At 46.6% G+C, this 26,587-nt stretch overlaps 1 protein-coding gene across 1 annotated transcript in view; it reads left to right on the forward strand.

The window, feature by feature from the left end:
• Positions 1-26,587, forward strand: part of ASIC1 (acid sensing ion channel subunit 1) — a 324,144-nt gene that overhangs the window by 232,621 nt on the left and 64,936 nt on the right. The window lies entirely within an intron of this gene.

A 26,587-nucleotide genomic window follows, 5' to 3' on the forward strand; every position in this document is an offset into this window, starting at 1 on the left:
TACTGGGCAGGGGAGGAGATGCGTTGATTCTTTCCTCACAGGAGAGGCATTGCGTCAGTTCCTTACTGGCAGGGGAGGAGATGGATCAGTTCTTTCCTCACAGGAAAGGCGATGAATTGTTTTCCAGACATGGGGCCTCAGTTCCTCACTGTGGTGAGGGGTCGATGAGAAATTGATGCCCCGGGGATGATTTGTGGAAAATCCAGATGCACTGTGTTGATGGAGCCACGGTGAAACAGCCACTCCGACTATCTTGCATCTGCATGAAAGGCGCTGCGTCGATTCTCCAGCCACGGGACCAGGCGCTGCGTAAATTTTTCTACTATGGCACGTTGGTGCATGGATTTTCTTCTTCAGCTCACCACCTTACACTTCCAAGGGCCCAGGGACTGGAATTGGCACCCCTTGACAAGTCAGGATTCTCAGCAGAAGAGCCCAGGCACTGGCAGATGAAGTCTTTGATATCCCTGAGACTTTTAACAGGAGGCAAGCTCAGTTTAAGTCCTTGGAGAACCTTGGAAAGCAGGATGTAGAAAGAAAAGTCCAGTCCTTTAACTCCCAGGACAGAAGCAGCAAGCAGCAGGCCAGCACAACAAAGCAGCAGGTAGAGTAGCAGTCCCTTCTATAGCATCTAGCTCTTCTTCCTGGTAGAATGTGCTTAGTCCAGAAGTGTTCTAACTTTGTGTGGTCAGAAGTCCAGTACTTCTACCCATTTCTGCCTTTAAAGTAGGTAAACCTCAAGGAGAAGTCTTTGTAGTGCACAATACCCTGCCTTTTCTGCCCTGGCCCCAGACCCACTACAGGGGTTGGAGACTGAATTTACAAACAGTCTGTCATCCTAATCAAGACGTGTATTGGACAGAGAGGCAGCGACACAAAGTGGTTAAGAAAGAAAATACCCACTTTTTAAAAGTGGTATTTTCAAACTTACAATTAAAAACAAACTTCACCAAAAGATGTATTTTTAAATTGTGAATTCAGAGACCTCAAACTCCAAACCTCCATCTGCTCCCAATGAGAAACTAAACTTAAAAAATATTTCAAGGCAATCCCTATGTTAGCCCATGGGAGAGATATGCCTTGCAATAATGAAAACCACATTTAGCAGTATTTCACTATAAGGACATGTGTAACACACCAGTGTATGTCCTATCTGTTAAATATCCTGCATCCAGCCCATGGGGCTGCTTTGGGCCTACCTTAAGGGTAACTTACATGTAGTAAAAGGGAAGATTTGGGCCTGGCAAGTGAGGGCACTTGCCAGATCAAAATGGCAGTTTAAAACTGCACACACAGCCACTTAGATGGCAGACCTGAGAAATGTTTGCATGGCTAATCATGTGGGTGGCATATTCAGTGCAGCAGGCCCACTAGTAGCATGTAATTTATAGGCCCTGAGCACACCTGGTGCACTATACTAGGGACTTACTAGTAAACCAAATATACCAATTGTTAGAAATGGGGTCTCTAGTTGGCAGTCGGTTTGCACCCTGTCCAAGTAGGGACCCTCACTCTGGTCAGGATAAGGGAGATACCCAAGCAGTCCGGCTTATCTCAGAAGCAATGTGTAAGGCATTTGCACATAACACACAGTAACAAGTGAAAACACTACGAACGGACACCACACCAGTTTTAGAAAAATATCCAATATTTATCTATATAAAACAACGCCAAATATGATAAAAATCCAAACTACAGTAAATTAAAATATGAATTCTGCAAGATGTCCTGAAAAATACAGTTCCTTGAGTTCCACCTGGGGCTATCACGGCGTCGTGATCAACAAAACCAATAGTTCAGGCCGGCAGCAGCATGCGGGCCAGCTACGATGTCGGGAAGACCCACAAACAGTACCTTAGATTTGCAGGGCGTCGTGATCCTCGCGGTGAGCTCCGGAGAGCGACGCCGCTGACGTCGCGTTGTCGGTGCAGGAGTCGTCAGGCCCTTGAGGTCACATGCGTTGTGGAACAAACTCCAGGCTGATGAAGTAAGGTGTGCCTGCGTGCATGGCGTCGGGGCTGCGGTGCGAAGTGGGACGATGTGACGCACGGTGCCCACAGGTCACGGTGCAGGCAGCGGCTTGGTGACGGCCTCCAGCAGCGTCGGTGAGACCAGGGATGCGGTGTGAATTGGGGCGGTGCGACGTGCGGTGTCCACAGGTCACAGTGCAGTCAGCGGCTGCGTCATTGCTGAAGCGCTGTCGTCGGTAGGCCCAAGCCAGCGGTGCAGGACGGGATGGTGCTTCGTGACCCTCACAAGCGGTGTCCCCAGGCCACGGTGCAGACAGGATGCCTGATGACGACACATGAGTTGATGGTCCTGGCCCCGATGTCAGCAGAAGTGGCGTCGTTGGGTATGCCCAGGCTGCGGTGTGAGCTGGCAATGCCGGAGTGTGAGGCCCACATGTTGCGGTGTGAGCTGCGGCTCGGGGAAGTCATCCGATGATGGCGTCGGGGAGACCAGGGTCGTGGTGCGAAGCGGGGCAATGCAACTCCTTGTGGCGTCGGCAGGTTACAGTGCAGGCCAGCAGCGTCGGTGGCGGCGTCACAGTGGTTCCTCCTCTTGAACAGCACAAAACACACAGTTCCCAGTGCTGCAGGTCGAGGAAACTGATGTCTTTGGTGTCCCTGAGACTTCCAACAGGAGGCAAACTCTACCCCAGGCCCTTGGAGAATTTTCTCAAGCAGGACACACAGCAAAGTTCATCCTTTGCACTCTTTTCAGGCAGAAGCAGCAACTGCAGGCCAGTCCAGCAAAACAACACAACAAAGGGACAGTACTCCTTCCTCCTTCAGTTCTTCATCTCTTCTCCTGGGCTGAGGTTCCTCTTGGTTGCAGAAAGATTCTAAAAGTCTGGGGTTTTGGGTCTTCTTCTTATACCCAGTTCTGCCTTTGAAGTTGGCAAACTTCAAAGCAAAGTCTCAAGTGTTTGCAAGATCCTTCCTTGTCCCCGCCAGGCCCCAGACACTCACTAGGGGGTCGGAGACAGCTTTGTGTGAGGGCAGGTACAGTTCTTTCACGTGTGAATGACCACTCCTCCCCTCCCCTCCAGCACAGGTGGCTAATCAAGATATGCAGGCTACACCCCAGCCCCCTTTGTGTCACTGTCTAGAGGTGAGGTGTGGACAGCCCAACTGTCAAACTGACCCAGACGGGGAGTCCACAAACAGGCAGAGTCACAGAATGGATTAAGCAAGAAAATGCCTACTTTCTAAAAGTGGCATTTTCAAACTAACAATCTAAAAACAACTTCACTAAAAGATGTATTTTTAAATTATGAGCTCAGAGAACCTAAACTCCATATTTTTATCTGCTCTCAAAGAGAATCTGCGCTTTATGGATATTTAAAGGCAGCCCCCATGTTAACCTATGAGAGAGATAGGCCTTGCACAGTGAAAAACGAATTTGGCAGTATTTCCCTGTTAGGACATATAAAACACACTAGTATATGTCCTACCTTAAACATACACAGTACCCTGCCCATGGGGCTACCTAGGGCCTAACTTAGGGGTGCCTTACATGTATTAAAAGGGAAGGTTGAGGCCTGGCAAGTAGGTACACTTGCCATGTCGAATTGGCAGTTTAAAATTGCACCCACAGACACTGCAATGGAAGGTCTGAGTCATGTTTACAGGGCTACTAATGTGGGTGGAACAACCAGTGCTGCAGGCCCGCTAGTAGCATTTGATTCACAGGCCCTGGGCACCTCTAGGGCATGTTAGTAGGGACTTATTAGTAAATCAGATATGCCAATTGTGGATAAACCAGTCCACAGTGCAATTTATATGGGGAGCACTTGCGCTTTAGTGCTGATTAGCAGTGGTAAAGTGCGCCGAGACAATAAACCAGCAAAAACAGAGTCCAAAACCAGGAGGTCAGAAAGCAAAAAGACAGAGGAGACACACAAAAAAAGCTGGCAGGTCTAACACCAGTCATGGATAAACCATTCACCAATACCATTTAGACAGAGAGCACTTTAGCACTGGTCAGCAGTGGTAAAGTACCCAGAGTCCTAAAGTCAGCAAAAACGAAATTTAGGACAGGATCAAAAACAGGAGGTCGGGCGCAAAACGTTTTGGGATAACCTTGCAAAAAGAGCATTTTCAACTGCCACACTATACAAATCAACCTAACATAACATCTATCCCCCAGTTCACCCAGACATATAGATAACATCCTCACTGTACACTCAGACACAGCACAACTTCCTTCAATGTACACTCACTCACAGTGCCATATACTTCAGTGCCCACCTAGATACTGGTCCCCGTCACAACGTAAACCCAGATTCAGCACCATCTATCTAATGTGTACTCAAATACACCCAGTAACTGGGTCTCCCACAACAAGATGCACCCAGACATATTACTAACTACCCCACTCAGGCACATGACTTCCTACCTCAAACTGTGATCTGGCACAAAACCTGCTACTTCAACATGCACCCATTCACAGGGCCACCCATCTCAATGTGCAACCACACGTAACTTCATTGTGGATCTATATATGGCCACTTGCCTGAATGCACTAACAAAGCACCCTTGACACAACTACCTCAATGTGTACACAAACATAGGACCACCTCCCCTAACTCAGCGAGCACCTAAACGCAGGACAGAGTAGATCAATGAGCACCCAAACACAGGGCCATCTCCTGTACCCCAGTATGCATGCACTCACGCAGCATGCTTCAGTGTGCACAGAAGGGGGCCGCCTACTTCAATGCTCTGACAGAAAAAATACAATTTACCACAACGTGCAGTGAGACACATGCTCCTTATCTAAATGTGTACCAGCACATAGGGTTTTCCACCACAACTTGTAACCATATATTATGCCAATGAATGTCAAGGAAGTATCACCTAAAGTGTGGTCTGAGGGATAAAAGACCTGAGGGACAGGACCAGTCTTAGGGTAGAGTTTTGGTGTAATAGGAAAAAATGCCCCAAAACGCCACATTATATTGCCCATGCCCTGGAACAAGTGGATACTCACACATGATACACAAATGAACAAGTTTGTGTGTACATGCTTCAAGAAATAATTGAATTTAGAACATACTCAAACTTAAAAAGATTAACAAAGTTAAAAAAAGGGTACGTTACCTTGGTTACTGCACTTAAAACGCGCACGTTTCACTTTCACTGTCCCTGACTAAATACACTGAACTGCTTGGTTCTGTTTTTATTTCTTTTACAGGTAATAAGGCAATCAATTTGTGATTAAATGGTTTCCGAGGTTGAAAGACAAATGTATGTGTCTGACACGTGAGAACCAAAATAAGAGTTTTCTGCTTCTTTCATTTAACTCTGTACTGTGGAAACAAAAGATAAATGCACTTTATAAAATCTTTGTAGTTTGCTGGATGCCTTAAAAGGCATCCAGCAAAAACAGATATTAAACCGATATTCTCTTTTGTGCTCATGTACTTTTTGTGATCAAATCTCTTTTGCATAACTTTTTTCTAGAAAGCATTCTTGTGTAGAATTAGATTCATTTATCACTCCATAGTAAAGATTTTTCAGGTCAGTTTCAGAGAATTACATCAATCAATCAATCAATCAGGGATTTGTAAAGCGCACTACTCACCCGTGAGGGTCTCAAGGCGCTGAGAAGGGGAGGGAGGCAGAGGCGGGGAGGTGCTGCTACTGCTCTAACAGCCAGGTCTTGAGAAGTTTCCTGATGTAAGGAGGTCTTTGGTCTGGCGCAGGTGGGTGGGAAGAGTGTTCCACGTTTTGGCGGCGAGGTGCGAGAATGATCTACCGCCGGTTGTAGTTCTGCAGACGCGTGGGACGGTTGCGAGGGCAAGGTCGGCGGAGCAGAGATGCCGGGTCAGGGTGTAGAAGGAGAGCCGTCTGTTGAGGTATTCTGATCCGGTGTTGTGCAGTGTTTAGTGAGCGTGGGTGAGGAGTTTGAAGGTGATTCTCTTCTTGACTGGGAGCCAGTGCAGGTTTTTCAGGTGGTCTGTGATGTGGCAGTGGCGGGGGATGTCCAGGATGAGGCGTGCGGAGGTGTTCTGGATGCGTTGCAGCCTCTTCTGGAGTTTGGCTGTAGTTCCTGCGTAGACAGCATTGCCATAGTCCAGTTTGCTGCTTACGAGGCTTGGGTGACTGTTCTTCTGGTTTAGGTGGGTATCCATTTGTAGATCTTTCGGAGCATGCAGAAGGTGATGAAGCAAGAGGAGGACATGGCGTTGACTTGCTGGGTCAGGGATAGTGAGGGGTTCAAGATGAATCCTAGGTTGCGTGCATGATCGGTGGGAGTCGGAGTGGTTCCGAGAGTGGCAGGCCACCAGGAGCCATCCCATGCGGAGGGGGTGGAGCCAAAGATAAGGACTTCCGTCTTGTCGGAATTGAGTTTGAGGCAGCTGCTCTTCATCCATTCGGCGATGGCCTTCATTCCTTCGTGGAGGTAGGTCTTGGCGGAGACCTTGGTGAGGGAGAGGATCAGCTTGGTGTCGTCGGTATATGAGATTATGTTGAGGTTGTGGTATCGGGCCATGTTAGCAAGAGGGGCCATGTAGACGTTGAAGAGGGTCGGTCTGAGGGACGAACCCTGGGGTACGCCGCAGATGATTTTGATGGCCTCCGAGTGGATTGTGGGGAGGCGGACTCTCTGGGTTCTGCCGGTGAAAAAGGAGGTGTCCCATTCCAGGGCCCTGTCGCGGATTCCAGCATTGCTGAGGCGTGAACGTAGGGTGTGGTGGCAGACGGTGTCAAACGCGGCCGAGAGGTCCAGGAGGATGAGGGCCGCAGTTTCGCTGCTGTCCAGTATGGTTCTGATGTTGTCGATGGCAGCAATGAGGGCAGTTTTGTTGCTGCTGAATCTAGATTGGGAAGGGTCCAGGGTGCGGTTCTCCTCAAGGAAGCAGGTTAGTTGTCTGTTGACGTCCTTCTCGATCACTTTTGCCGGGTAGAGGAGCAGGGAGATAGGCCGGAAGTTCTTGAGGTCCTTTGGGTCCACTTTGGGTTTTTTAGGAGGGCGTTGATCTCGGCGTGTTTCCCGCTCTCTGGGAAGGTGGTGGACTTGAAGGAGCTGTTGATGATCTTCCATAGTTGGGGTGCGATGACGGATCTTTCTTTGTTGAGGATGTGGTGAGGGCAGGGGTCAGATGGAGAGCCGGAGTGGATGGTGTTCATGATTTCGATGGTGTCATTGTCATTGCCCGGGGTCCAGGAGAGCAGGAGGTTGATAGGAGGTGAATCTGTGGTGTTGGTGCTTGCCGGGGGGGTCTGGGTGCTGAAGCTGTCCTGGATGTGTGCAATCATGCGGTGGAAGTAGGAGGTCTTGGGATGGTGGGATGTCATTGACGTTGGAGCTGGGGTTGGAGAGTTCCTTCACGACGCTGAAGAGCTCCTTGTGGCTGTGTGCGTTGTTGTTGATTCGATCTTTGAAGGCAGTTCTTTTGGCGGCTCGGATGAGTTGGTGATGTCTGCGGATGGTGTTTTTGAAGGCTTGGCGCCACTTTCTTTCGAGTCTTTGGCAGCTTTGCTTAGATTCGTGGAGGTCGGCGGTAAATCAGAAGGCCTTTCTGTCGGTGCGTCTATTGGAGGGATTCTTGATTGGGGCGAGAGTATTGGCACAGGTGTTGACCCATTGCCTGAAGTTGCGGGCAGCTGCATCAGTGTCGGTGGTGTCGATCGGTGGGTTACGGGAGAGGGTTGCAATAACTTGGTCTTTGGTGACCTTGTTCCAACTGCAGTGGGGGATCCGTTGTGGGTGGTGGTGTGTTGTGGGTTTCTTGAAGGAGAAGTGAATGCAGCGGTGATCTGTCCAGTGTAGTTCGGTGGTGTGGCTGAAGGATACGTGATTGCTGGCAGTGAAAATAGGGTCGAGTTTGTGTCCTGCGGAGTGGGTTGGTGTTGTGACCAGCTATTTGAGACCGAGGTTGGAGAGGTTGTCGAGCAGGGTGGTAGTGTTGTTGTCGTTAGTGTTCTCGAGGTGGAAGTTTAAGTCTCCGAGGAGTATGTAGTCAGTGGATGCGAGAGCGTGCGTGCTGATGATGTCGGTAATGGAGTCGCTGAACTGCTATCGTGGGCCGGGGGGCCTGTAGATGAGGGTCCCTCGGAGGGTGGTGTTTGGGTGAGTGTTGATTTGGAAGTGCAGGAGTTCGGCTGTGCTGAGGGTGTCTTCGGTGTTGGTCGTGTTCCTGAAAGTGTTCTTGTGGATGATGGCGATGCCTCCTCCTGGTTTGTTGGAGCGGTCCCTGCGGGTGATCTTCTAGCCGTCGGGATGGCTATGGCAATGTCAGGCGCTGAGGAGGGGTTCATCCAGGTCTCAGTCAGGAAGGTGACGTCTGGGGAGGCTGAGTCGAGTAGATTCCATAGCTCTGCTGCATGCTTGTGGCGGGAGCTACTTTTGAGGAGGATACATCTGAGATGGTTGTGTCCTGCCTTGGTGGGTGGGTCGTTGGCGTGGAGGCTGGTGAAGGTGCAGTTCTGGCAGAAGTGTCCGCGGGTGGTCTGCGGGTAGGGCTGAAGGCAGGCAGGAGAGCGGCCGGTGTTCAGGGCGCAGAGGGTGGCAGCATCGTAGTGTAGACGTGCGTAGCGGCAGTGGGGGTGGCAGGAGCCAAGGGTTCTGCTGCTGCATCGTTGGGAGCGTATCAAAGTGATAACGTTTAAGAGCTGTGATTGTAAAATAAATCAAGTTATATACAGTGAAATAGATTATGTTTCTCCATATGTACTACTTGAGTTTTTAATTAGTGCACACTGTTGCAGCACTGGACAGGTTTGTGTTTTCGTTCACGCTTTAATCAATGTCAGTAATGTATGCACACATTACTGCACTAACTACAAAACACTTGGAAGGAGTATCTCATTCATCTTAGAGCTGAAAAAGCTTAGCATACTTGCCTTCAGAAACACATTTGGAAGTATGGGCTGCTTTTTTGTTGAAGACGGGCGCCCTCTAGTAAGTGGATCGTGTACTGCATCTTTTTTTCTCTTTTTGGGCAGAAAATACATATATTAAATATATACATGAAAGACTGCAGTGACTACTTAAAACATGTAAATAACAACCCCCAACACCGCAGTAGCATATTGTACAAGCTGCTGACCAATATACTTGCAGATTTCTTCCACAGTACACCATTTTACATTTCTTTTCGGTCCGGTAGGGCTGAAGCTAGCATCGGAAGTGGTAGCTTGATCGCCACGTACACAATTTTAAAGTGCATTATTTCATCACATGCATATGGCATAGAAAAGTACCTTAATCAGGATTCCATTGAACCACTTCGAGAAAAAAACAATTTGAAGGAATGACGGGAAGGCGGCAGTGCAAGCTTTGTAAGGGAGCTTCGGCCACGAGTCTCCAGGGCAACACAGTTGCTCAAAGAGGGCGCAGCATCACTTGTGGGCCAGGACGTCCTGGTCAAATGGTCAGAGGTCAAGTGTGACACAGCCTTTCTCCCGAGTCCCGCTCCTCCAAATGGTCGAAAGCTTCTGGGAGTGGGACAAGGGGGAGCAGAGTGAGTCGGTGAAAAAGGATGTGCAACTGGGGAAACGTTTTGGTAACTAGCTGAAGGGATGTGGGCGATATGAAGACTGACATGAAATGTTGAGAGGCCCGTGGGCATTGGAGCTATCAGCTTTCTATGAGAAATATGGGCTCACCTATCGTCCCAGTAAAATTATCTTTACATCTTGTCAGTTGTGTCCAATATTATTTGCCCAATATGCTTAAAGGCCCAATATTACAGTTGTTTTCAACAGTTATCCTTTGGGAAGAACCGTAATCCCTATGTACATTACTCTTAATTCCCACCAGATTTTTATCTGTGATGCTGTCTGAAAGTGCTTTAATATGCACTACTTGGCTGCATTTTAACAAATTCCTTGGGAGAGAACTCCAACCATATATTAATTGGGTTGTGTAAACACATTTGATTTTACCAGTTTGTACCGATGTGCTTCAGAGGTCATGATATGGTCCTATTTTATCGTTAAAAGTATTTTACAAGTGGAATCCCAAACAGCGGTGCGAAGATTTGTTTCCCATTGCCCCTCTACAAAGGGAGTGACATAACTGGATTCCCCCGCATCCTTCTGATTTTGACCCTTTCTACCCACCACACCTTCACTAAAGGACTCCTACCAATCAGTGAAGCACAAAGACCCATCCTCAATGACTTAATCAACTCAGCTCTACCCCAACACACCTTGAAACAAGCCATCATCATGCTTCTGCGCATGAAACCATATGCTGAACCAGGAAATCTTTCCACCTACAGACGCATCTTCCTCCTACAATTCACAGCTATGGTCTTAGAGAAACTAATCGACCAACACCTCAATAACTACCTCAGCAACCTCCACCTCCTCAAGGCCAGCATTCTTGACTCAAGCCCAACCACAGTACAGAAAAGCGCTCATCGCTGCCACATATGACATCCAATTGATTCTTGACAGAGAAGCCACACCAGCTCTCATTCTCCTGGACCTTTCTACAGCATTTGACACAGTCTCACACCCCATCTTAATCAGACACCTGTACGAGATTGGCATTCATGGACCAGCTCTCCGCTGGATCTGCTCCTTCTTAACGGATAGAACACAAGATGTCATCCTGGCACCTTACTCCCCGGGAGCCCACAAACTCATCTGTGGTGTGCCTCAAGGTTCATCCCTCATCTGCACCTTCTTTAAAGCATACATAATCCCTCTGGTCAACCATATCCAATCACACCACATCAACATCCTCTCCTATGCAGATGACACGCAACTCATTATCTCGCTCTCAGATAAGACCCGTAACAAAAGAAATACGTTTACCGCCTGCATGACCAAAGTCACTAACTAGATAAAAGCCAACTGTCTCAAACTCAAAACCAAAAAGACAGAAGTAGTGATCCTTGGCAAGAACACCTCACCATGGGACTCCAACGGGTAGCCTGCATAACTCAGACCCACACACATTCCCAGAACACATGCTAAGAACCTAGGAATCATCAGTGACAGCAAACTGGACATGACTGCACAAGTCAATGCCTTCACTGAAACCTGCTTCTACATACTGAAGATGCCGAAGAAGATCTTCAAATGGCTCCCAGCAGCATTAGAAAAACAGTCACTCACGCCCTTGTCACCAGCAAACTGACCTATGGTAACACCATCTATGCTGGGATCACTAAGCAACTCACTAGAAGAAAACAAACTATTCAGAACTCAGCAGCCAGACTCCTCTTCAACCTCCCAAATAAAATTCACGTCACACCACACCACTCCTCAGGGAACTACACTTTCTCCTAATACACAAGAGCGCTCAATTCAAACTCCTCACACACACATTCAAGGAACTATACAACTCAGACCCAACCTACCTGAACTGTCAGATCTCCATCTACCAAGCATCCAGACACCTCCTCTCCTCAGTTCTCCTTCTTACACAGACCCCACGCTTACACAGAACCAGATCAGGAGGACAAGCTTTCTCTTACATCGCCCCTAGAGCTTAGAACATCCCCTACTCCACATTAGAACCTCCTCTCTTATTTAGTTCCACAAGAAGCTGAAGACGTGGCTTTTCAATTAACCAACCTACCATAGGCGGGGCTAGGCACACATACCTGCTCTGCGCCAGGATACCTTCCCAGGTAATGGAGCACTTTACAGATGCACATGACGTAACAATTCATATTTGACTGTTGTATTTTTATACTATTGACACAGACTCGAGGGGGGAAATTGGCAAACCTATTTATAAACATGGACAGTTGAATTACAGGAGTATTCTTTTGCATGTCTTTGTGAATTAGCCCCAGAACGTCTAACTCCATATTAGGCAAAGAGGGCACACTCTTTTCTAATTGTATTAACTGTATATGAATATTCTTGGCACATTCATATTTTAGCTGTTTTTGGTCAATCATCAAGGGCACACAAGAGTACATAAAGCAGTACTACAGGAGTACTAATTAATATACTCCAAAATGCCACTGTGAAAAGGTCCTAGGTGTTTAAAAATACACTGTCTGTCACTACATGCCCCAATTATTATTATAAAAGACCCCCTTACCACTCTACAAAAGTGCCTTTAAATCTGCTCCATGAAATGTGAAGATTTATATAGCGCGGCTTATCACCCTTGAGGGTATCAGGTGTTGTGCATGGGCACAAGGAGATTAAGGCCCTCATTATGACTTTGGCGGTCTCTGAGTGAGCCCGGCAAAGCCACGGGAGCCAGAAGACCACTAGTGCTGGGGGTCTTCCGCCTGCCATATAATGGGTACTGCTGGATTTCTGCCACACTTTGGGCGGATATCTGGCAGTAGCCATGCTGGTGGGCAGTGGCACACTGGTGTTGCCACCACCTCCACTGCCCGCCAGAAAGATGCTGCCGGCCATATTAAGACCATTAATACAGTCTGGCGGTGTCCTGATGGCGGGGAGCTGCCAGCGGTAGCAGCGCCCCTTCCCTTTCCCTGCCGTACTACCTCCTCGCCGGACAATGTAAGTCGGGCGCCCGAAAGGGAAGGGGGTTGGGATGGTGGGGGGTGTTGTGTGTGCATATCTGAGTGTGTGGTGACTGTGTGTGTGTGTATGAATGTGTGTTCATGTGTGAATGCAACTGTGTTTGTTGTTGTGTGTGCATGGTATGCGTGTGAATGTGAATATGAATGTTGAAGTGAGTGCGTGTCTGCATGTCAGTGTGTATGCATGTGAGGATGCGTGTTTGGATGTTTGTGAGGATGCGTGCCTGAATGCATGTGAGTATGTGTAAGTGAATGTATGGATGGATGCATGTGAGTGAATGCGTGTATGGATGAGTGTGAGTGGATGCGTGTCTGGAAGTGTAGGTGAGTGGGTGTCTGTGTGCATGTATGTGAGTAGGGGGGTGAGGGGCGCTATGTGAGTGGGGGTGTGGGGGCACTGTGACAGTAGGGGGTGGGGGCACTGTGAAAGTAGGAGGGGTGGGGGGGCTGTGACTGTAGTGGGGTGGGGGGTCAGGTGCTTGCTGGGGGGGGGGAGCCGTCTACCGGTGATTGGGAAGGAATTCCCTGTCACGGGTAGCCCTACTGCCATGGTGGTATGAGTGGTGATGTGGCAGGTTGGCAGCTGCCAACCTGCCACACTCATAATGTGGTGGTCCTCACCACCAGCCTGTTGGTGGTGGGACTGCCCCATGACCACCTAAGTGATTTGTCCAGAATCACAGGACGTTAGGCCAATGCTGAGGCTCAAACCCGGATCCCCAGCTCCGGGGCGGTCGCTCTGACCGCTGCACTACATCATCTCACCTCCCCTAATGCCTTAATAGGCTTCATAATGCACCAATTGGTACGACTATGTTCGGAAATTCTTCTCAAGACAACTCCCAATTTGGCCTATAAAATTTTTATTTAAATCCTTCCATGTTATTGGCAATGTTACAGGCCCAATGCACCTTCCTAAATCTTGCATACAAACACCTAAAAATATACAAGAGGCATAAACAACACATTGTTGAAATGTCCTCTATACATGAAACAGAAGGTTTGTATGGCGCATATGGAATTTGTCTAGTAGTCAACCAGCCTTTCAGCTTTATTTGTCATTTACGGTGCTCGTTGTCTACAGGTTTTAGCACCTCCACTGTTGTCTACATTATTTATTTTCTGCTTTAGTGTCTTCGGTCTGTAGTGTCTACAGTGTGTATCGACCACTCTGCCAGGTACAGTATATACTGTTATATGTGTCATTTAACGTATTCATGATGTACTTTACTACCTGACATATTTTCGCCGATACTGTCATTGGGGTCATTCATCGGGTGAAATATTTTGTATTTGCAGATTTAACTGCACTAACCACCCATAGTACTTATCATGTAGTGTGAGGTTTTGTATGGTTTACTGCACCTGTCATCTTCTAGGATTGTCTGTGACATTTAACGTTTATGATGTCTACTTCACATCTACTGCATTTTTTACCCTTTTTATTGTCCGCCTGTCATCTGTATTATCTGCATCATTTTTCATGTTTGGTGATGGTCGTGTAGAGCACCTGTGATCTTTGTACCGTTTAACGGTCTTTCATCTATTGTATCGTCTACAACAACTTGCAATACATAGAACTGAGTGTCTGTCGCATTTATGACCTTTGTCTTTTCTGTTGTTTACTGCATTTTGTGATGTGAAGGACTGTTCACGTATTGTGCATCAGTGGCACTTATCCACCACATATGTGGTCTTTGAGTTGTGCTCTGTATCCACTGTGTGTTGTGTCACCTACAGTCTTTAAATTGTACGGTACTTATTGCACACTGCACTTATGACATTTTATTTTGTTTGCTCTATTTGTCGTTTTTTGTGTCATCTGCAGCATTTGTCAGATTGGGAATTTACCTGGTAGAGAATTTATGATTTACTCGCTCGCCCAGTGTTTTAGAGTATAAATCTGTGCGTCCGTGAGAGTTTAGGAAAAGAATACACAGCCTGTTGCATCTTGGTAAGCCATACTTTTCAAACCTGATGCCTACTTTACAAGAGTTCACCAGAAGAACGCCTAAGCGAGGAAAGCTGGATGTCATGGTGTGCGTCAACAGAGCAGAGAGGCACTTCTCCAATCCAGTTCTTGTGGAGAGATCAGGAGCCCAGGTTTGTTGTAGACTTTGTGGGGCAGTGATGGAGCCATGAAGGCACTATGAAATCCAATATCTCTCGAGACCTACTGGCTTTGCCAATGCTTGTAATGCTTTGTTAACACTGCCTGGGCACAGCTTTCAACTCATTAGTACTAACTTATCACCAGTACTTGAAATGGAAAAATAGAAGTGCAGGTACTCTGTATGCGAGTACCTGCTTGTTTCTGAGAAGTGCCGGTACTCTCCAATTAAAAGTATTATGTTTTTCTTGAGAAGTGCAGGTACTCTACCTCTGAAAATAAAAAAAGTGCTGGTACTCAGTACCGGACAGTACCGCCCATTTAAAGCACTGCTTATCACCCAAATACACCACTAAATAAAAAAGTAGACCTCTTTGACAGGCAGCCAGTGAGGCCCATTAGGGGCAGTTCTGTTTGTCACCCGTATTGTCTTTTGTGCTTTGAAGCACTGTCACTGCTCACCTGAGACGTTTTGCTCGGTGCTTAATTTGTGCTTGTTGTTTCCGGTGCTAAGCACCGGAACCTATTTTTGAGGGCTGGCGCTTATTCTTCTGCCTCAATCATTTGCTGCGAGCAAAAGACACATATGAGGAAGATGGAGGAAGAGAAAAACGAAAAGCGTCACAATGGGAGTAAGCAGAAAGCTGCAAAAGTGAGCTGAAAAGGCAGGGAGTGCTTTAAATGGATTGAAGATGCCCGAGATGGCTTCACGATTACCCCGCCTCAGTATTCCTTGTTGCCACATTGAATTGCAGCGGCCTCGTGTTTAAGAGGAGGGCTTTGAGCACCGGCACGTTTGTATTTACAAATTAAGCACTGGTTTTCCTCTTGCCTCTCCCTGATATCTGCTGAGGAGGTAGCGCAGCCATTGACTGTCCCCGAGCGTAGATAGCAGCCTCCAGTGTCAGATGCATGCCTCCAATGGACGGATAATCTGCCTTTATCTGGGCCTAATCCTGGGATTAATCACAAACCCAGGCCCGCTGGCTCCAGTCCAGGACATGAAACCGCTTCTCAGGAGGGATTTGTGTCGCGGAATAAGGTCTTCGATGGCCTGTCCGAGCTGAAGTGAACCAACAGATTTGTGCCAGTGCACTCTTCCCTTCATTCGCTCTGATTCCAAAACGAGGCACTTTAACTCCTTTTGATGCTCTGTTTCAGCTAGGCAGTGTGTTCATTTATTTTGAATGAAGACCACTGGTTATTTTTAACAGCCTTGGATCCTTGCCACCGCTGGCAGGAGAGAGAAGCCTAAAATGGCGGGATAGAGACGCCATTATCAGTCAGAGGCTTGTGGAGCTGCCATTAGCGAAACCGCGGTCCTTCTCTCAGAGCGCCCTGGCCGTCCACTGCCACGCGCCCTGGCCAAATCGCACCGCGGGCGGCGTTTCAATGTCAAAATTTACTACAAGAGGAGGCTGGAGTGCTGGACCTTCTTGGAAGTGTAACTAAAATCGTCGCAGATGGTGATGGCCATGTTGCTAGCTAGGAGGCAGACAGCAGCATGGAGGAAAGAGATGGTCGGCGCGCTGTGCTCACCTCAAGGTAGCGGTGGCGGAAGGGGGATTTGTCGTGAACAGTGCCCCTGAGAGAGCTGCAGCGTTATATGTTTGGTGTGTCGGCTGCGTGCAGTGAGAGCCCAGGGCTGGCCTGCTGACAGTGAGAACGTGGGATTTCTCCAGTGTGTTAATATACTGATGGACTAGCGCTGCCGGAGCCCCTACCTCGGATCTAGCTACTGTGTGAAGGTGGCGGCGGTACAGTGTGAGACATGTTGGCTGTAAGAGTGAGTGGCCTTGCAAGAGACATATCAGCTGTGTGAGAGTGAGAATGCCCGGTGTGATATATTCTATCAGTGTGACGGTGAGGGAGACGCAGTGTGAGGTATGTTACCAGGTGACAGTGACAGTCCTCCAGTAGGAGCTATAGTAACCTCGTGGCAGCGAGAGGGCGGCAGTGTGAGACACATTATGTGAGAGTGCTGCAGTGCAAGATAGAGTAACTGTGTGACATTGCAGCGTGAGATATACTGACTCCGTGACGTCGGGAGTTCTCAAGCAAGAGATACGTCGACTGTGTGAGAGCTTGAGGGCTCTCCTGTGAGATATATTGATTGTGTGGCAGTGAGAGTGCTCCAGTGTGAGATGTATTAACTGTGTGACAACGAGGGCGCTCTAATATGAGATACATCAGCTGTCTGACAGCAGAGTGCCGCAGTGTGATATACGTAGACGGCCTGACTTTGAGAGGGCTTTAGTGTGAGATATGTTGACTCTGTGACAGCACGAGTGCTCCAGTGTGCGTTACATTGACTGTCTGACAGCAAGCACACTCCAGTCTGAGGTATATTGAGTGTGTTGCAGTGAGAGTGCTCGAGTGTGACATATAATGTGTTTTTGTAAGGGCTGGACTGGTCGTGTCATAGCACCCTTCCCTAGCGTTTGGCAAAGTTGCGCACCAACTGCGCTGCATGGCTGAAAGGCACCGTGAAAGCCAATATCTCTCGAGACCTACTGGCTTTGCCAATGCTTGCAATGCATGCTAACACTGTCTGGGCAAAGGTTTCACCTCATTAGTACTAATTTATCACTGACATACACCACTAAATAACAAAGACCAGTCAACCTTTGCGATGGGCCCTTCCCCTGCGCAGCAACAAGTATCACTGTGTGCTTAGTAACTTTTGATCCAGTTGAGCTACACACAATGTTTTGGTTAAAAACTGCAGAATATTCAGTAGGTGATGGGATTATGTGGCAAATGCGGCAAAACCATAATTCTACTCTAAACACCACAGAAGAAGAATGGCTTAATCTCAGTGGCTCTGGGTATATTATACAGTGAGGTATAGTAACTGTGTGACAGCGCGCAACCTTGGCAGCTAGAGAACTGTAATGTGAGCTCTAAGTATTAACTGGTGGCAATGAGAGTGCTATAGTATGAGGTGTATCAACTGTATGACAGCGCGAGTGCTCTAATACGAGACATATTAACTATGTGACAGCGATAGAGCTGATGTGTGAGATATGCGAAGTCACATTGAAAGTTCTTTAGTGTGAAACATATTGCCTGTGTGACAGCGGCAGTTCTCTACTGTGTGATTTATTGACAGTGTGACAGTAAGACTGCTCCAGTGTGATATATATTAACTGTTTGACACTGAGAGTGCTCCAGTGTTAACTACATTAATAATGTGACAGTGAGATTTCTCCACTGTGGTTTACGGCGGCTGTGTGACAGCGAGAGTGCCCTATCGTGAGACTTTTTGAGAGAGATATTGCTCCAGTGTGTGATATATGAAGTATTTGACCGTGAGAGTGCTCCATTGTGAGAAATAGTGACTGTGTGAGAGTGCTCCAGTGTGAACTATTTTAGCTGTGTGACAGCAAGGGAGCTCCAGTGTGAGATATTTACTGTGTGAGAGTGACAGCGGCCTAGTGTGAGCACTACTAACTGTGGCACAGCGAGAGTGCTCCACTGTGAGATATAGTGAGCTTGTTACCTTGAGTTCCCCAACTTTACTGTGTGACAGTGAAAGCACCCCTGCGTTAGATATACCGAGTCTGAGTAACTGGGATTTCTCCAATGTGAGATTTATAAATTCTATGACCTGAGTGTCCCCTAGTGTAAAATATATTGACTGAGTAACAGCATGAGTCTTCTAGAGTGAGGTAATTGCAACTATGCGGCAGTGAGAGTTCAGGTTTGACCATTTCATAGGGTGACACTGAGATCCCCCTGCCCTCAGCTCTAGTGAGTGTGTGGTGGGAAGAATACTTTTAGTATCTGTGATAGATGCAGTGTGCCTGAGAATCCTGCAGAGAAGGCATTACGTACTGCTATGCTTTGTGAAAGTGACAATATTGGACACAGACAAAAATGCTGGTGGCTGTGCCCAGCTCCTACAGCCTCTTCTCTTGGTATAGGCCACGTTTGCTGTATTCCACAAGAAGCATATACTTGCTAAATTGCAAATGTGGTAATGGTGGGGGTGGGGGCAAGGCTCTCCTAAGGTCACCTTCCAAGGCGCCCCCGGAGAGGCTGCAGTGCTATCGGATGTGGCTCCTGTCTCAGCACTTCTGTAGCTGGGGGAACCGGAGCCAGACGGTCCTGTCAGCTAAGGCTGGGGAGAAGAGGCGAGTGGAAGGGGCGTGGGAAGAGAAGATGCACCTGAGGGATGGAGGTCTGGCTGAAGAAGGAGCAGAGCACCGTGGGGTGCACCTTTGTGAGTGGATTCCGGTGTTAATCCCTTTACCGTCCCCATCCGTGTACAGTGCCAGTATTCCATCCAGCACTAGGCCTTTCCATCCATACCCCATCCATGATTCAATAACTGTGTTGACCCCTTTACATTCCCCCACCTCGTTTCACCCCAGTGTAACGCATCCGGTGTAACTCACCTACAGTTTGATGGCAGTGTTAATCTGTTTGAATAGCCCATCAATACCTCGACCCAGTATTAACCCTTTTATATGCACAAGCACCAGCTCAGTACTGGTGATAACCACTGTTCATACCCTAGTCACAATAGTGTGTTAGCATTGACATCTCTATGTACAACATCCATGATGTAATCCCAGTATTGTCCCGTCATGTACGCTATACCCAATCCATTCCCAGGGTTGGTTCTTCTTGGTCCTCCTTCTCCATCCGGTCCCAGTATTGCCCAATTCTGTACCATTTTTACTTGCCAGTCCCTGAGTTGGTACTTTCTATATCTCTTCCATGATCTGTTCCCAGGTTCACTGGTTCCTGTACCATATCTGTGACCTACTCCTTGCCTTACTCTGCCAGAGATTCAGTTAAAGCATCTACAGGTAACCACCTTACACAATCTCCTTGCATGGACTACTAGCGAATTATGTTCAGTTTAGATCTAAGTCATTTTCACATGTGCAGCTTCCTGTTTTCAGTCTTTATGCTTTTCTATCCATCACTGCAAGCATCAGTGCAGCAACAAATGTGCAAAAACCCAATGTTTAATAACATTCATGTGTAAGAGTGAAAGAAAACCTTGACCACTTTAACCTGAATACTTTTTCTGTACATGGGGCTGGGTCTTCTGTTTCAAAGTCTGCCTGAACATACTAAATTTGTGGTTCCCTTTCTACCTTCTAACATTGAAAATCCATTCACACCTCCTTGTCTGCCTCTGCTTGATGGTAACTCCCATCTCAGCCCCTTCCAACCTGCTGCATCCCATGGAAAATCTCACCTCAATACATCTGACCTTTATTATCACCACATGGAAGATACCATCCGACTTCCTGTCTCCTCATCTCCCATACGCTCTTTCTTTGCTTTTCATAGAAGATCCAATCTTACTTTTTCCCCTCCTCTACCTTTGCACCTTTTGGAAAACCACAACTGATTCCTCCCAACCTCTCTGTACACTACATAGAAGATCCCATCACATGATCTTGCCCCATACCCTTCTGCACACTATTGAAGAATCAATTTTCTTTGTTTCCATGGTTGCTACATGTACATGTCTATTTCAAACAGCTTCTATTTAGGCTGTTTGAGAGCAGGAATCACTTGCGCTGGAGGGACTAAGATCGTGTTCAGGTCTAAGTACATTTCTATTCAGTCACAGAAAACATCTGCCCCTTTTTGTCTGTCGATGGTTCGGTCTGTAAAAAAAACTTTATACAGCATTGTTTGGGTCTGGTTTGAAAAAAAGCTGTAACCCTTCTTCCTTCCCACCTCGTGCAAAATCCAAATTTACTTCCTAACCCTCCTGTTCACCTATTAGAATATCCCATTCCACTACCTAGGCTCTCTTAGCACCTCCCTGTTGTCACCTCAGCAAAGATTCTACATCACTTTGTAGACCCCAATTAACACATCATCAATGTGAGGGTCAAGATCTCCTAAGGTACAGTAGAGGGAACATTAAAAAATGTTATTCAATTTTATAATAAATTAGTAAACATATTTGTATGATAAATAGTAACGTAAATTAATTTATATATTTATATAAAATGGACAACAAATTAAAAAACTTCTACAGCACTGTTTACTTAATTTTGAGTGAAAACTTCAACTAATTTAAATATATTAAATTAAACTAAAATTATTTTCTGAAGTTTAAATAAAAAAATTAATTCTCGCCTAAAGTAAAAAAAAAGTTTCTTATGCATTAACAATTGTTGACGTGATGTGTAGAAATAATTAAAATAAGTTATATTAGATTGTAATTAAACTTAACATTCCATCCATTTATACGTTTTTTCAAAGTTATTGCATGTTTCACAATAAATAATAAATATGCTTTATATCTAGATTTTTAAAAATATTAAACTATATTTATTTATACATTTGAACTATTTGAAATTATTTGATTTTGCATTATTTGCTAAAGGGTTTTATTTAAAGTCCCTAAATCCATTCATTTCTATAGGAGGGTGTTGCAGTACCAGTGGTTGGCCGTGTGTGGTACTACTGTTTCTTTTTTTGACAGTAGTAACTTACACTCGTAAATTTGGCTCCATGCCCTTTTTCAGGGGATAGACGTGTGAGTCTATACTTTTGCGTAACTTAACACTCAGATTTTGTGAATATACAAAAGTAGTAAACTTACTCAAAAGTGTAAATTAATCATGGCAGTCACCAGACTACACAGAAAATAATAATAATTGATGGTGTTTGAGCTCACCAGTCATTTGTTGGGGAAGGTGCAGCCTCACCTCATTTCATGTCAAAAAGGCACAACCAGGTCTATTTCAAAAGAGGTGATAAACTACTTACGAACAGAGAAGGCAGTCAGTGGCTCCAATGAGCAGTTTGTACTCACTCGAATGAGTTGCAGACACTGTTTGTCCCAGGTTTTTGATTTACTGCAGGATTCAGAAGGAACTTTTCTGACTTTTTGGTATCTTGGTTGTGAGTTTCTTAGATATTGCTTTTTTGGCGAAGTCAGGCTATTTTATGCTACTGTCAGGTGATTAAATAATCTAGATTTGTAAACTGGGGTTTGGCCAATAGGGCATTTCTTTGACTCAGGACTCAACTTCGTAACTTCCTTATTCAGATTCAATGCAGTATCCACAAGCATTAGCCCAGCCAACAGGTTTGACTTTGATGTGCTAATGTATGCAATCACATGAATACACAAACGTGCACAGGTTATTTGTGTGTTTTCTCTATGTAAGCTATTGCATAGTAATGCAAATTTAGGAAATAAAAAAACAGGACACAAACATGGGAGGCCCAGAAAGAGGTGGACTGCACAGAGATGAGACACAAATAGTCCGTGCACATTTGTGCATACATATGTTTTAGATATGTCAGCACATTAAAGCCGGACCTACTGGCTTTGCCAGTGCTTGTTTGATTTTCTCAAATAGAAGCCTAAAGCTTAAAGGGTATACCGAGACATGGCTTCTGTGCTGACTCTGCCATAGAACTTAAGCTGTGCCTCAAAACAGGTAGAAACTGTTCATATGTTGCTTGTGTTCGTGTGCACAGGGAATAGGGGTTATCAGCTTGATCTGGGACTGTTGCTAACTGAGAAGGCCCAAGGCTGATTCGGATACAGTTGGTCTATTTATTGAATGGCACACTGAGCAAAAAAATATGGGCTTGATCAAGCATTTTGATCTGCTACGGTCGTTGTACTTTGTTACTTTCCAAACCTACTCTTGAGTGCTTCCAACTGAAAACTACAGTTTCGTATCCTTCATGCCCTATGTATTTATCACCCATGTCTTCTCACACGAAAGGGGGGTATGATCATTCTGCTTTCTACCCTTCAGTACGAACAAACTCTTGATGTCCTGCCATTTGCACATCTGAAGTCTTGGAGGGGGTAAGGCGTGTTGGAGACATTCATGTGTGTACCAGCTCCGCCCCACCATTCCCTGCTGCACCGCCCGGTTAACAGCCCCTTCCTGTTTTGTTCCATGTGAACCTCAAAACATTTTGTTGTGAACACATAGGGCCATATTTATACGCTGTTTGCGCCGGATTTGCGTCGTTTTTTTTAACGCAAATTCGACGCAAAACGAACTCCATATTTATACTTTGGCGTTAGACGCATCTAGCGCCAAAGTTCATGGAGTTTGCGTCATTTTTTAGCGTGGACACCTTCCTTGCGTTAATGATATGCAAGGTAGGCGTTCCCGTCTAAAAAATGACTCCGAGGCATGTGCGCCGTATTTATACTCCCGGGCAAAAATGACGCCCGGGAGTGGGCGGGTCAAAAAAAATGACGTCCAGCCGCTTTTGCGTCATTTTTTAGCGCCTGGTCAGGGCAGGCGTTAAGGGACCTGTGGGCTTGGAAGGAGCCCAGAGGTGCCCTCCCATGCCCCCAGGGACACCCCCTGCCACCCTTGCCCACCCCAGGAGGACGCCCAAGGATGGAGGGACCCACCCCTGGGACATTAAGGTAAGTACTGGTAAGTATTTTTTTTTTTGTGGCATAGGGGGGCCTGATTTGTGCCCCCCTACATGCCACTATGCCCAATGACCATTCCCAGGGGACATAAGTCCCCTGGGCATGGCCATTGGGCAAGGGGGCATGACTCCTGTCTTTGCTAAGACAGGAGTCATTTCAATGGGGGTTGTGAGTCAAAAAAAATGGCGCAAATCGGGTTGAGGCGAAAATTTTGCCTCAGCCTGACTTGCCCCATTTTTTGACGCCCAAGCTCCATTTTCCCCTACGCCGGCGCTGCCTGGTGTGAGTCATTTTTTTTTACGCACACCAGGCAGCTTCGCCGGCTAACGCCGGCTAACGCCGGCTAACGTCATTGAATAAATACGGCGCCCGCATGGTGCTTCAGAATGGCGTTAGCCGGCGTTAATTTTTTTGACGCACAACTGCGTTGGCGCAGTTGTGCGTCGAAAAGTATAAATATGGCCCATAGACTCTAGCAGGAACTAGCAAAAACTCGAGATTGCGTAACTACCTTCCTACAGAAAATTCAACCTGTATTATTCCCAACTAGTAAAACCAGGTCTGGTGTCTCTTTAGGATTCTGTTTCTGGCCGCTTCGTCAATGGTTCGAATCCCAGCAGATCTGTTCAACCCTTCACCCTTCTGGCCTAGATACATTGGTGCCAGTCAGTTGGGTAGTCATAATCGTCTGTCAACTGTCACAAGCGCCAAGAGACGTTTGTTGGTTGGGATGTATGTGCCCTCTAAAAATCACAGTTGCTTATGATATCCAGCAGCTCTGGCTTTGGGCACCCTGCTCCTTTCCTGATAGCTGAACCAGAGACTGCGTCTGGGGCCGAAACGAAGAACGCTTCTGTGAGCGGACGGAGCTCGGGGTGCCTGGAAGAGGCGGTTCCCCCCTCCCCATACCACTCGGGGTGCTAGGCCAGCCCCATCTCCTGTCACAAGACCACTTCCTGAGCGGACCTCCCATTTCCCACTTGCCAACGCTCCTGGTTAAGGTACGTTGATTTTTACTAGCTCAATGTTACATTGTGGCTGCATCTAATGTCTCTGATGATGGAGCCAGACAAAGAGGAGGGACCGCAGAAGTGCTGCCGGGGGAGAATGTGGGCCGGCCGGGGTCAGCCTCTAATGCAAGCAGGTCCTCATTAGAGTGCAGCTGAGAGCACTCTGGTAACGTGATGTGCATGCGCACGTCCTGACACCCGTGCAGTTTAACAGGATGGCCTGCGTGCAGCGCTCCGGTACCTCATGCTATAAAAGATTAACTAAACACAAGAAGTGCTTGCAGCGAAATGATCCCAGTGTACCAGTGTCTGCAGGTTTTAACAATGGACAAACTCTTAGGGCCATATTTATACTTTTTTTGCACCGCATTTGCGTCATTTTTTTTAATGCAAAAGCGGCACAAACTTACAAAATATGGCCCATATTTATACTTTTTTAGCGCCACATTTGCAATGCTTTTTGACGCAAAAGCGGCGCAAACTTACAAAATACAATTGTGTTTTGTAAGTTTGCACCGCTTTTGCGTCCAAAATGACGCAAATGCGGCACTAAAAAAAGTACAAACATGGGCCTATAATTGTATTTTGGAAGTGTGCGCCACTGTTGCGTAAAAAAATGACGCACATGTGGTGCAAAAAAAGTATAAATATGGGCCTTAGTCCTGCCTAAGGTTACTAGTTTTAGTGCCGTTTTGGCCTCTAGTAATAGACCCCACCTTCGGGCAAGAACAACTGATTCCGCCAGTGTTAACCCTCACGAGACAGAAGCGGGCCTTAGTGTGCCATCCTTCCATCAGTGAGCAGTCACCAGGAGGCCTCAATGGTCTATCAGAAGTACCAACCACCAGACAGCGAGAGACACACAAATCCTATCAGAGCTAACAAGAGGCCTCAAATCTTTCAGGCCCACTAATCCAATGACTCGACTCAAAATAAGCTTTAAAGCGCACCAACAGTAAGAGCCCTTGAACCACACCACAAAAGAGTCTCAAACCTCCCTCAGCACTACCACCACCGGCCAGTGAGAGACCTTAAACTCTCATCAGTACTAAAACCCAGCTGCCAAATGGATGCTCAGTTGCTAATATTCAACAGCCAATGAAAGTACATACATTCCATAGGAGATAAGACTCACCAGTGAATAGCACGCTCAAAATTCAATCAGCGCTAACAACCATAAGTCAAAGGAGGCATCAAAAACCTAACAACCCCACCACCCACTACCCAAAAGAATATTGTCATGACCATCAGACTGACAACACTAGCTAATAGGAGTCGTAGAATACAATCAGTCCTCACACCAACCAGCCAGTGAGAGGCTCAAAATCCAATCAGCAGTAACACCCATCAGCCAACAAAAGTCCTCATACTCCTGGCAGTATTAACACCCGCTAGCCTCTGAAATACAGCAAACATACAACTGAGAGTCACTCCAGCCATCAATAAAACAGTAGGGGGCAGATTTATGGAAAAAGTCACTGCACCGAGTGCAGTGCCACTTTCCCTGCGCCCCTTAGCGCCCCTCTACTGCCACCATGTGTGTGCCGTATTTAAAATACGGCACACCATGGCGCAGGGTGGGGGGCAATAGCGTAAATTCTTATGATGCTATTGATGTACTCTTCAGGAGTAGCAGCAAAATATTGGCGCTACTCCAGCAGAGTACATAGGGCCCATTCTAAAAAATGGAAGCCCCCTTTTAATGCCTGCTCAAGAGCAGGCGTTAAAAGTGCAGTAAAAAATGGCGCAAGGAAATCTTATAGATTTCCTTGCACCTTTTTTCCGGCTCCCCTAACGGGGTAGCGCCCCCCTTGCATACATTATGGCTGATGCAAGCATAATGCAGCGCAAAGGGTTACAGAGTGGCGCAATGCATGCATTGCGGCACTCTGTAAATACGGCATAGCGATTTCGGCCTCGTTCGGCCAGATTAACATCACAAATAATGACGTTAATGTGGCGCAAGGTAGCGCTAGAGGACTATAAATATGCCCCTAAAAATCTCATGAAAGTTGACATCCACGAGCCATCAGGAGGCATCATAATCTCAACAGCAATAAGAACCACTGTCCAAAAAGATGCCTCAAAATTCCAAAACTGTCAGACTAACCAGCCTCAAAAGGCAAAAAATTCAAAATATCTTCAGCGTCAAAACACTTCATTATATAAGAGGTAAACAAATAACTGCCTCTCAGCTTTAAAAATCCCATCACCTTCTCAGTTTGTCATCTCACTGTCCTGTAAAAATCATTGAAATGCTAAATGTTGTTGGAAAATGTGGAGGAATGTGCAATGCATAGAGATATAAATAGAAAGCAGCAAGGAATAAAGAGAAACAAAAGGAAACTTGGGGCAATGAGGTAGAGGTGGAGGAATGAATTAGGTTAAGGGAGAGGAAACGATCGAAGAAGCATAGGAGAAAGAATTGGTAAAACGGTTGTGTGGAACATGAGAAAGGAAGGAAAGATTAGAAATCTGTTGAGTAAGCTGAGATGGAGGGAGGAGCGGATGTGTTCAAGGACCGGTAATGCAAAGGAGAAACGGGTGAAACTGGAGAAGATGCCAAATGATGCATTGACCCCTCTCGCATC

Source organism: Pleurodeles waltl, chromosome 4_2 (assembly GCF_031143425.1).
Source record: "Pleurodeles waltl isolate 20211129_DDA chromosome 4_2, aPleWal1.hap1.20221129, whole genome shotgun sequence".
NCBI classification, from domain to species: domain Eukaryota; kingdom Metazoa; phylum Chordata; class Amphibia; order Caudata; family Salamandridae; genus Pleurodeles; species Pleurodeles waltl.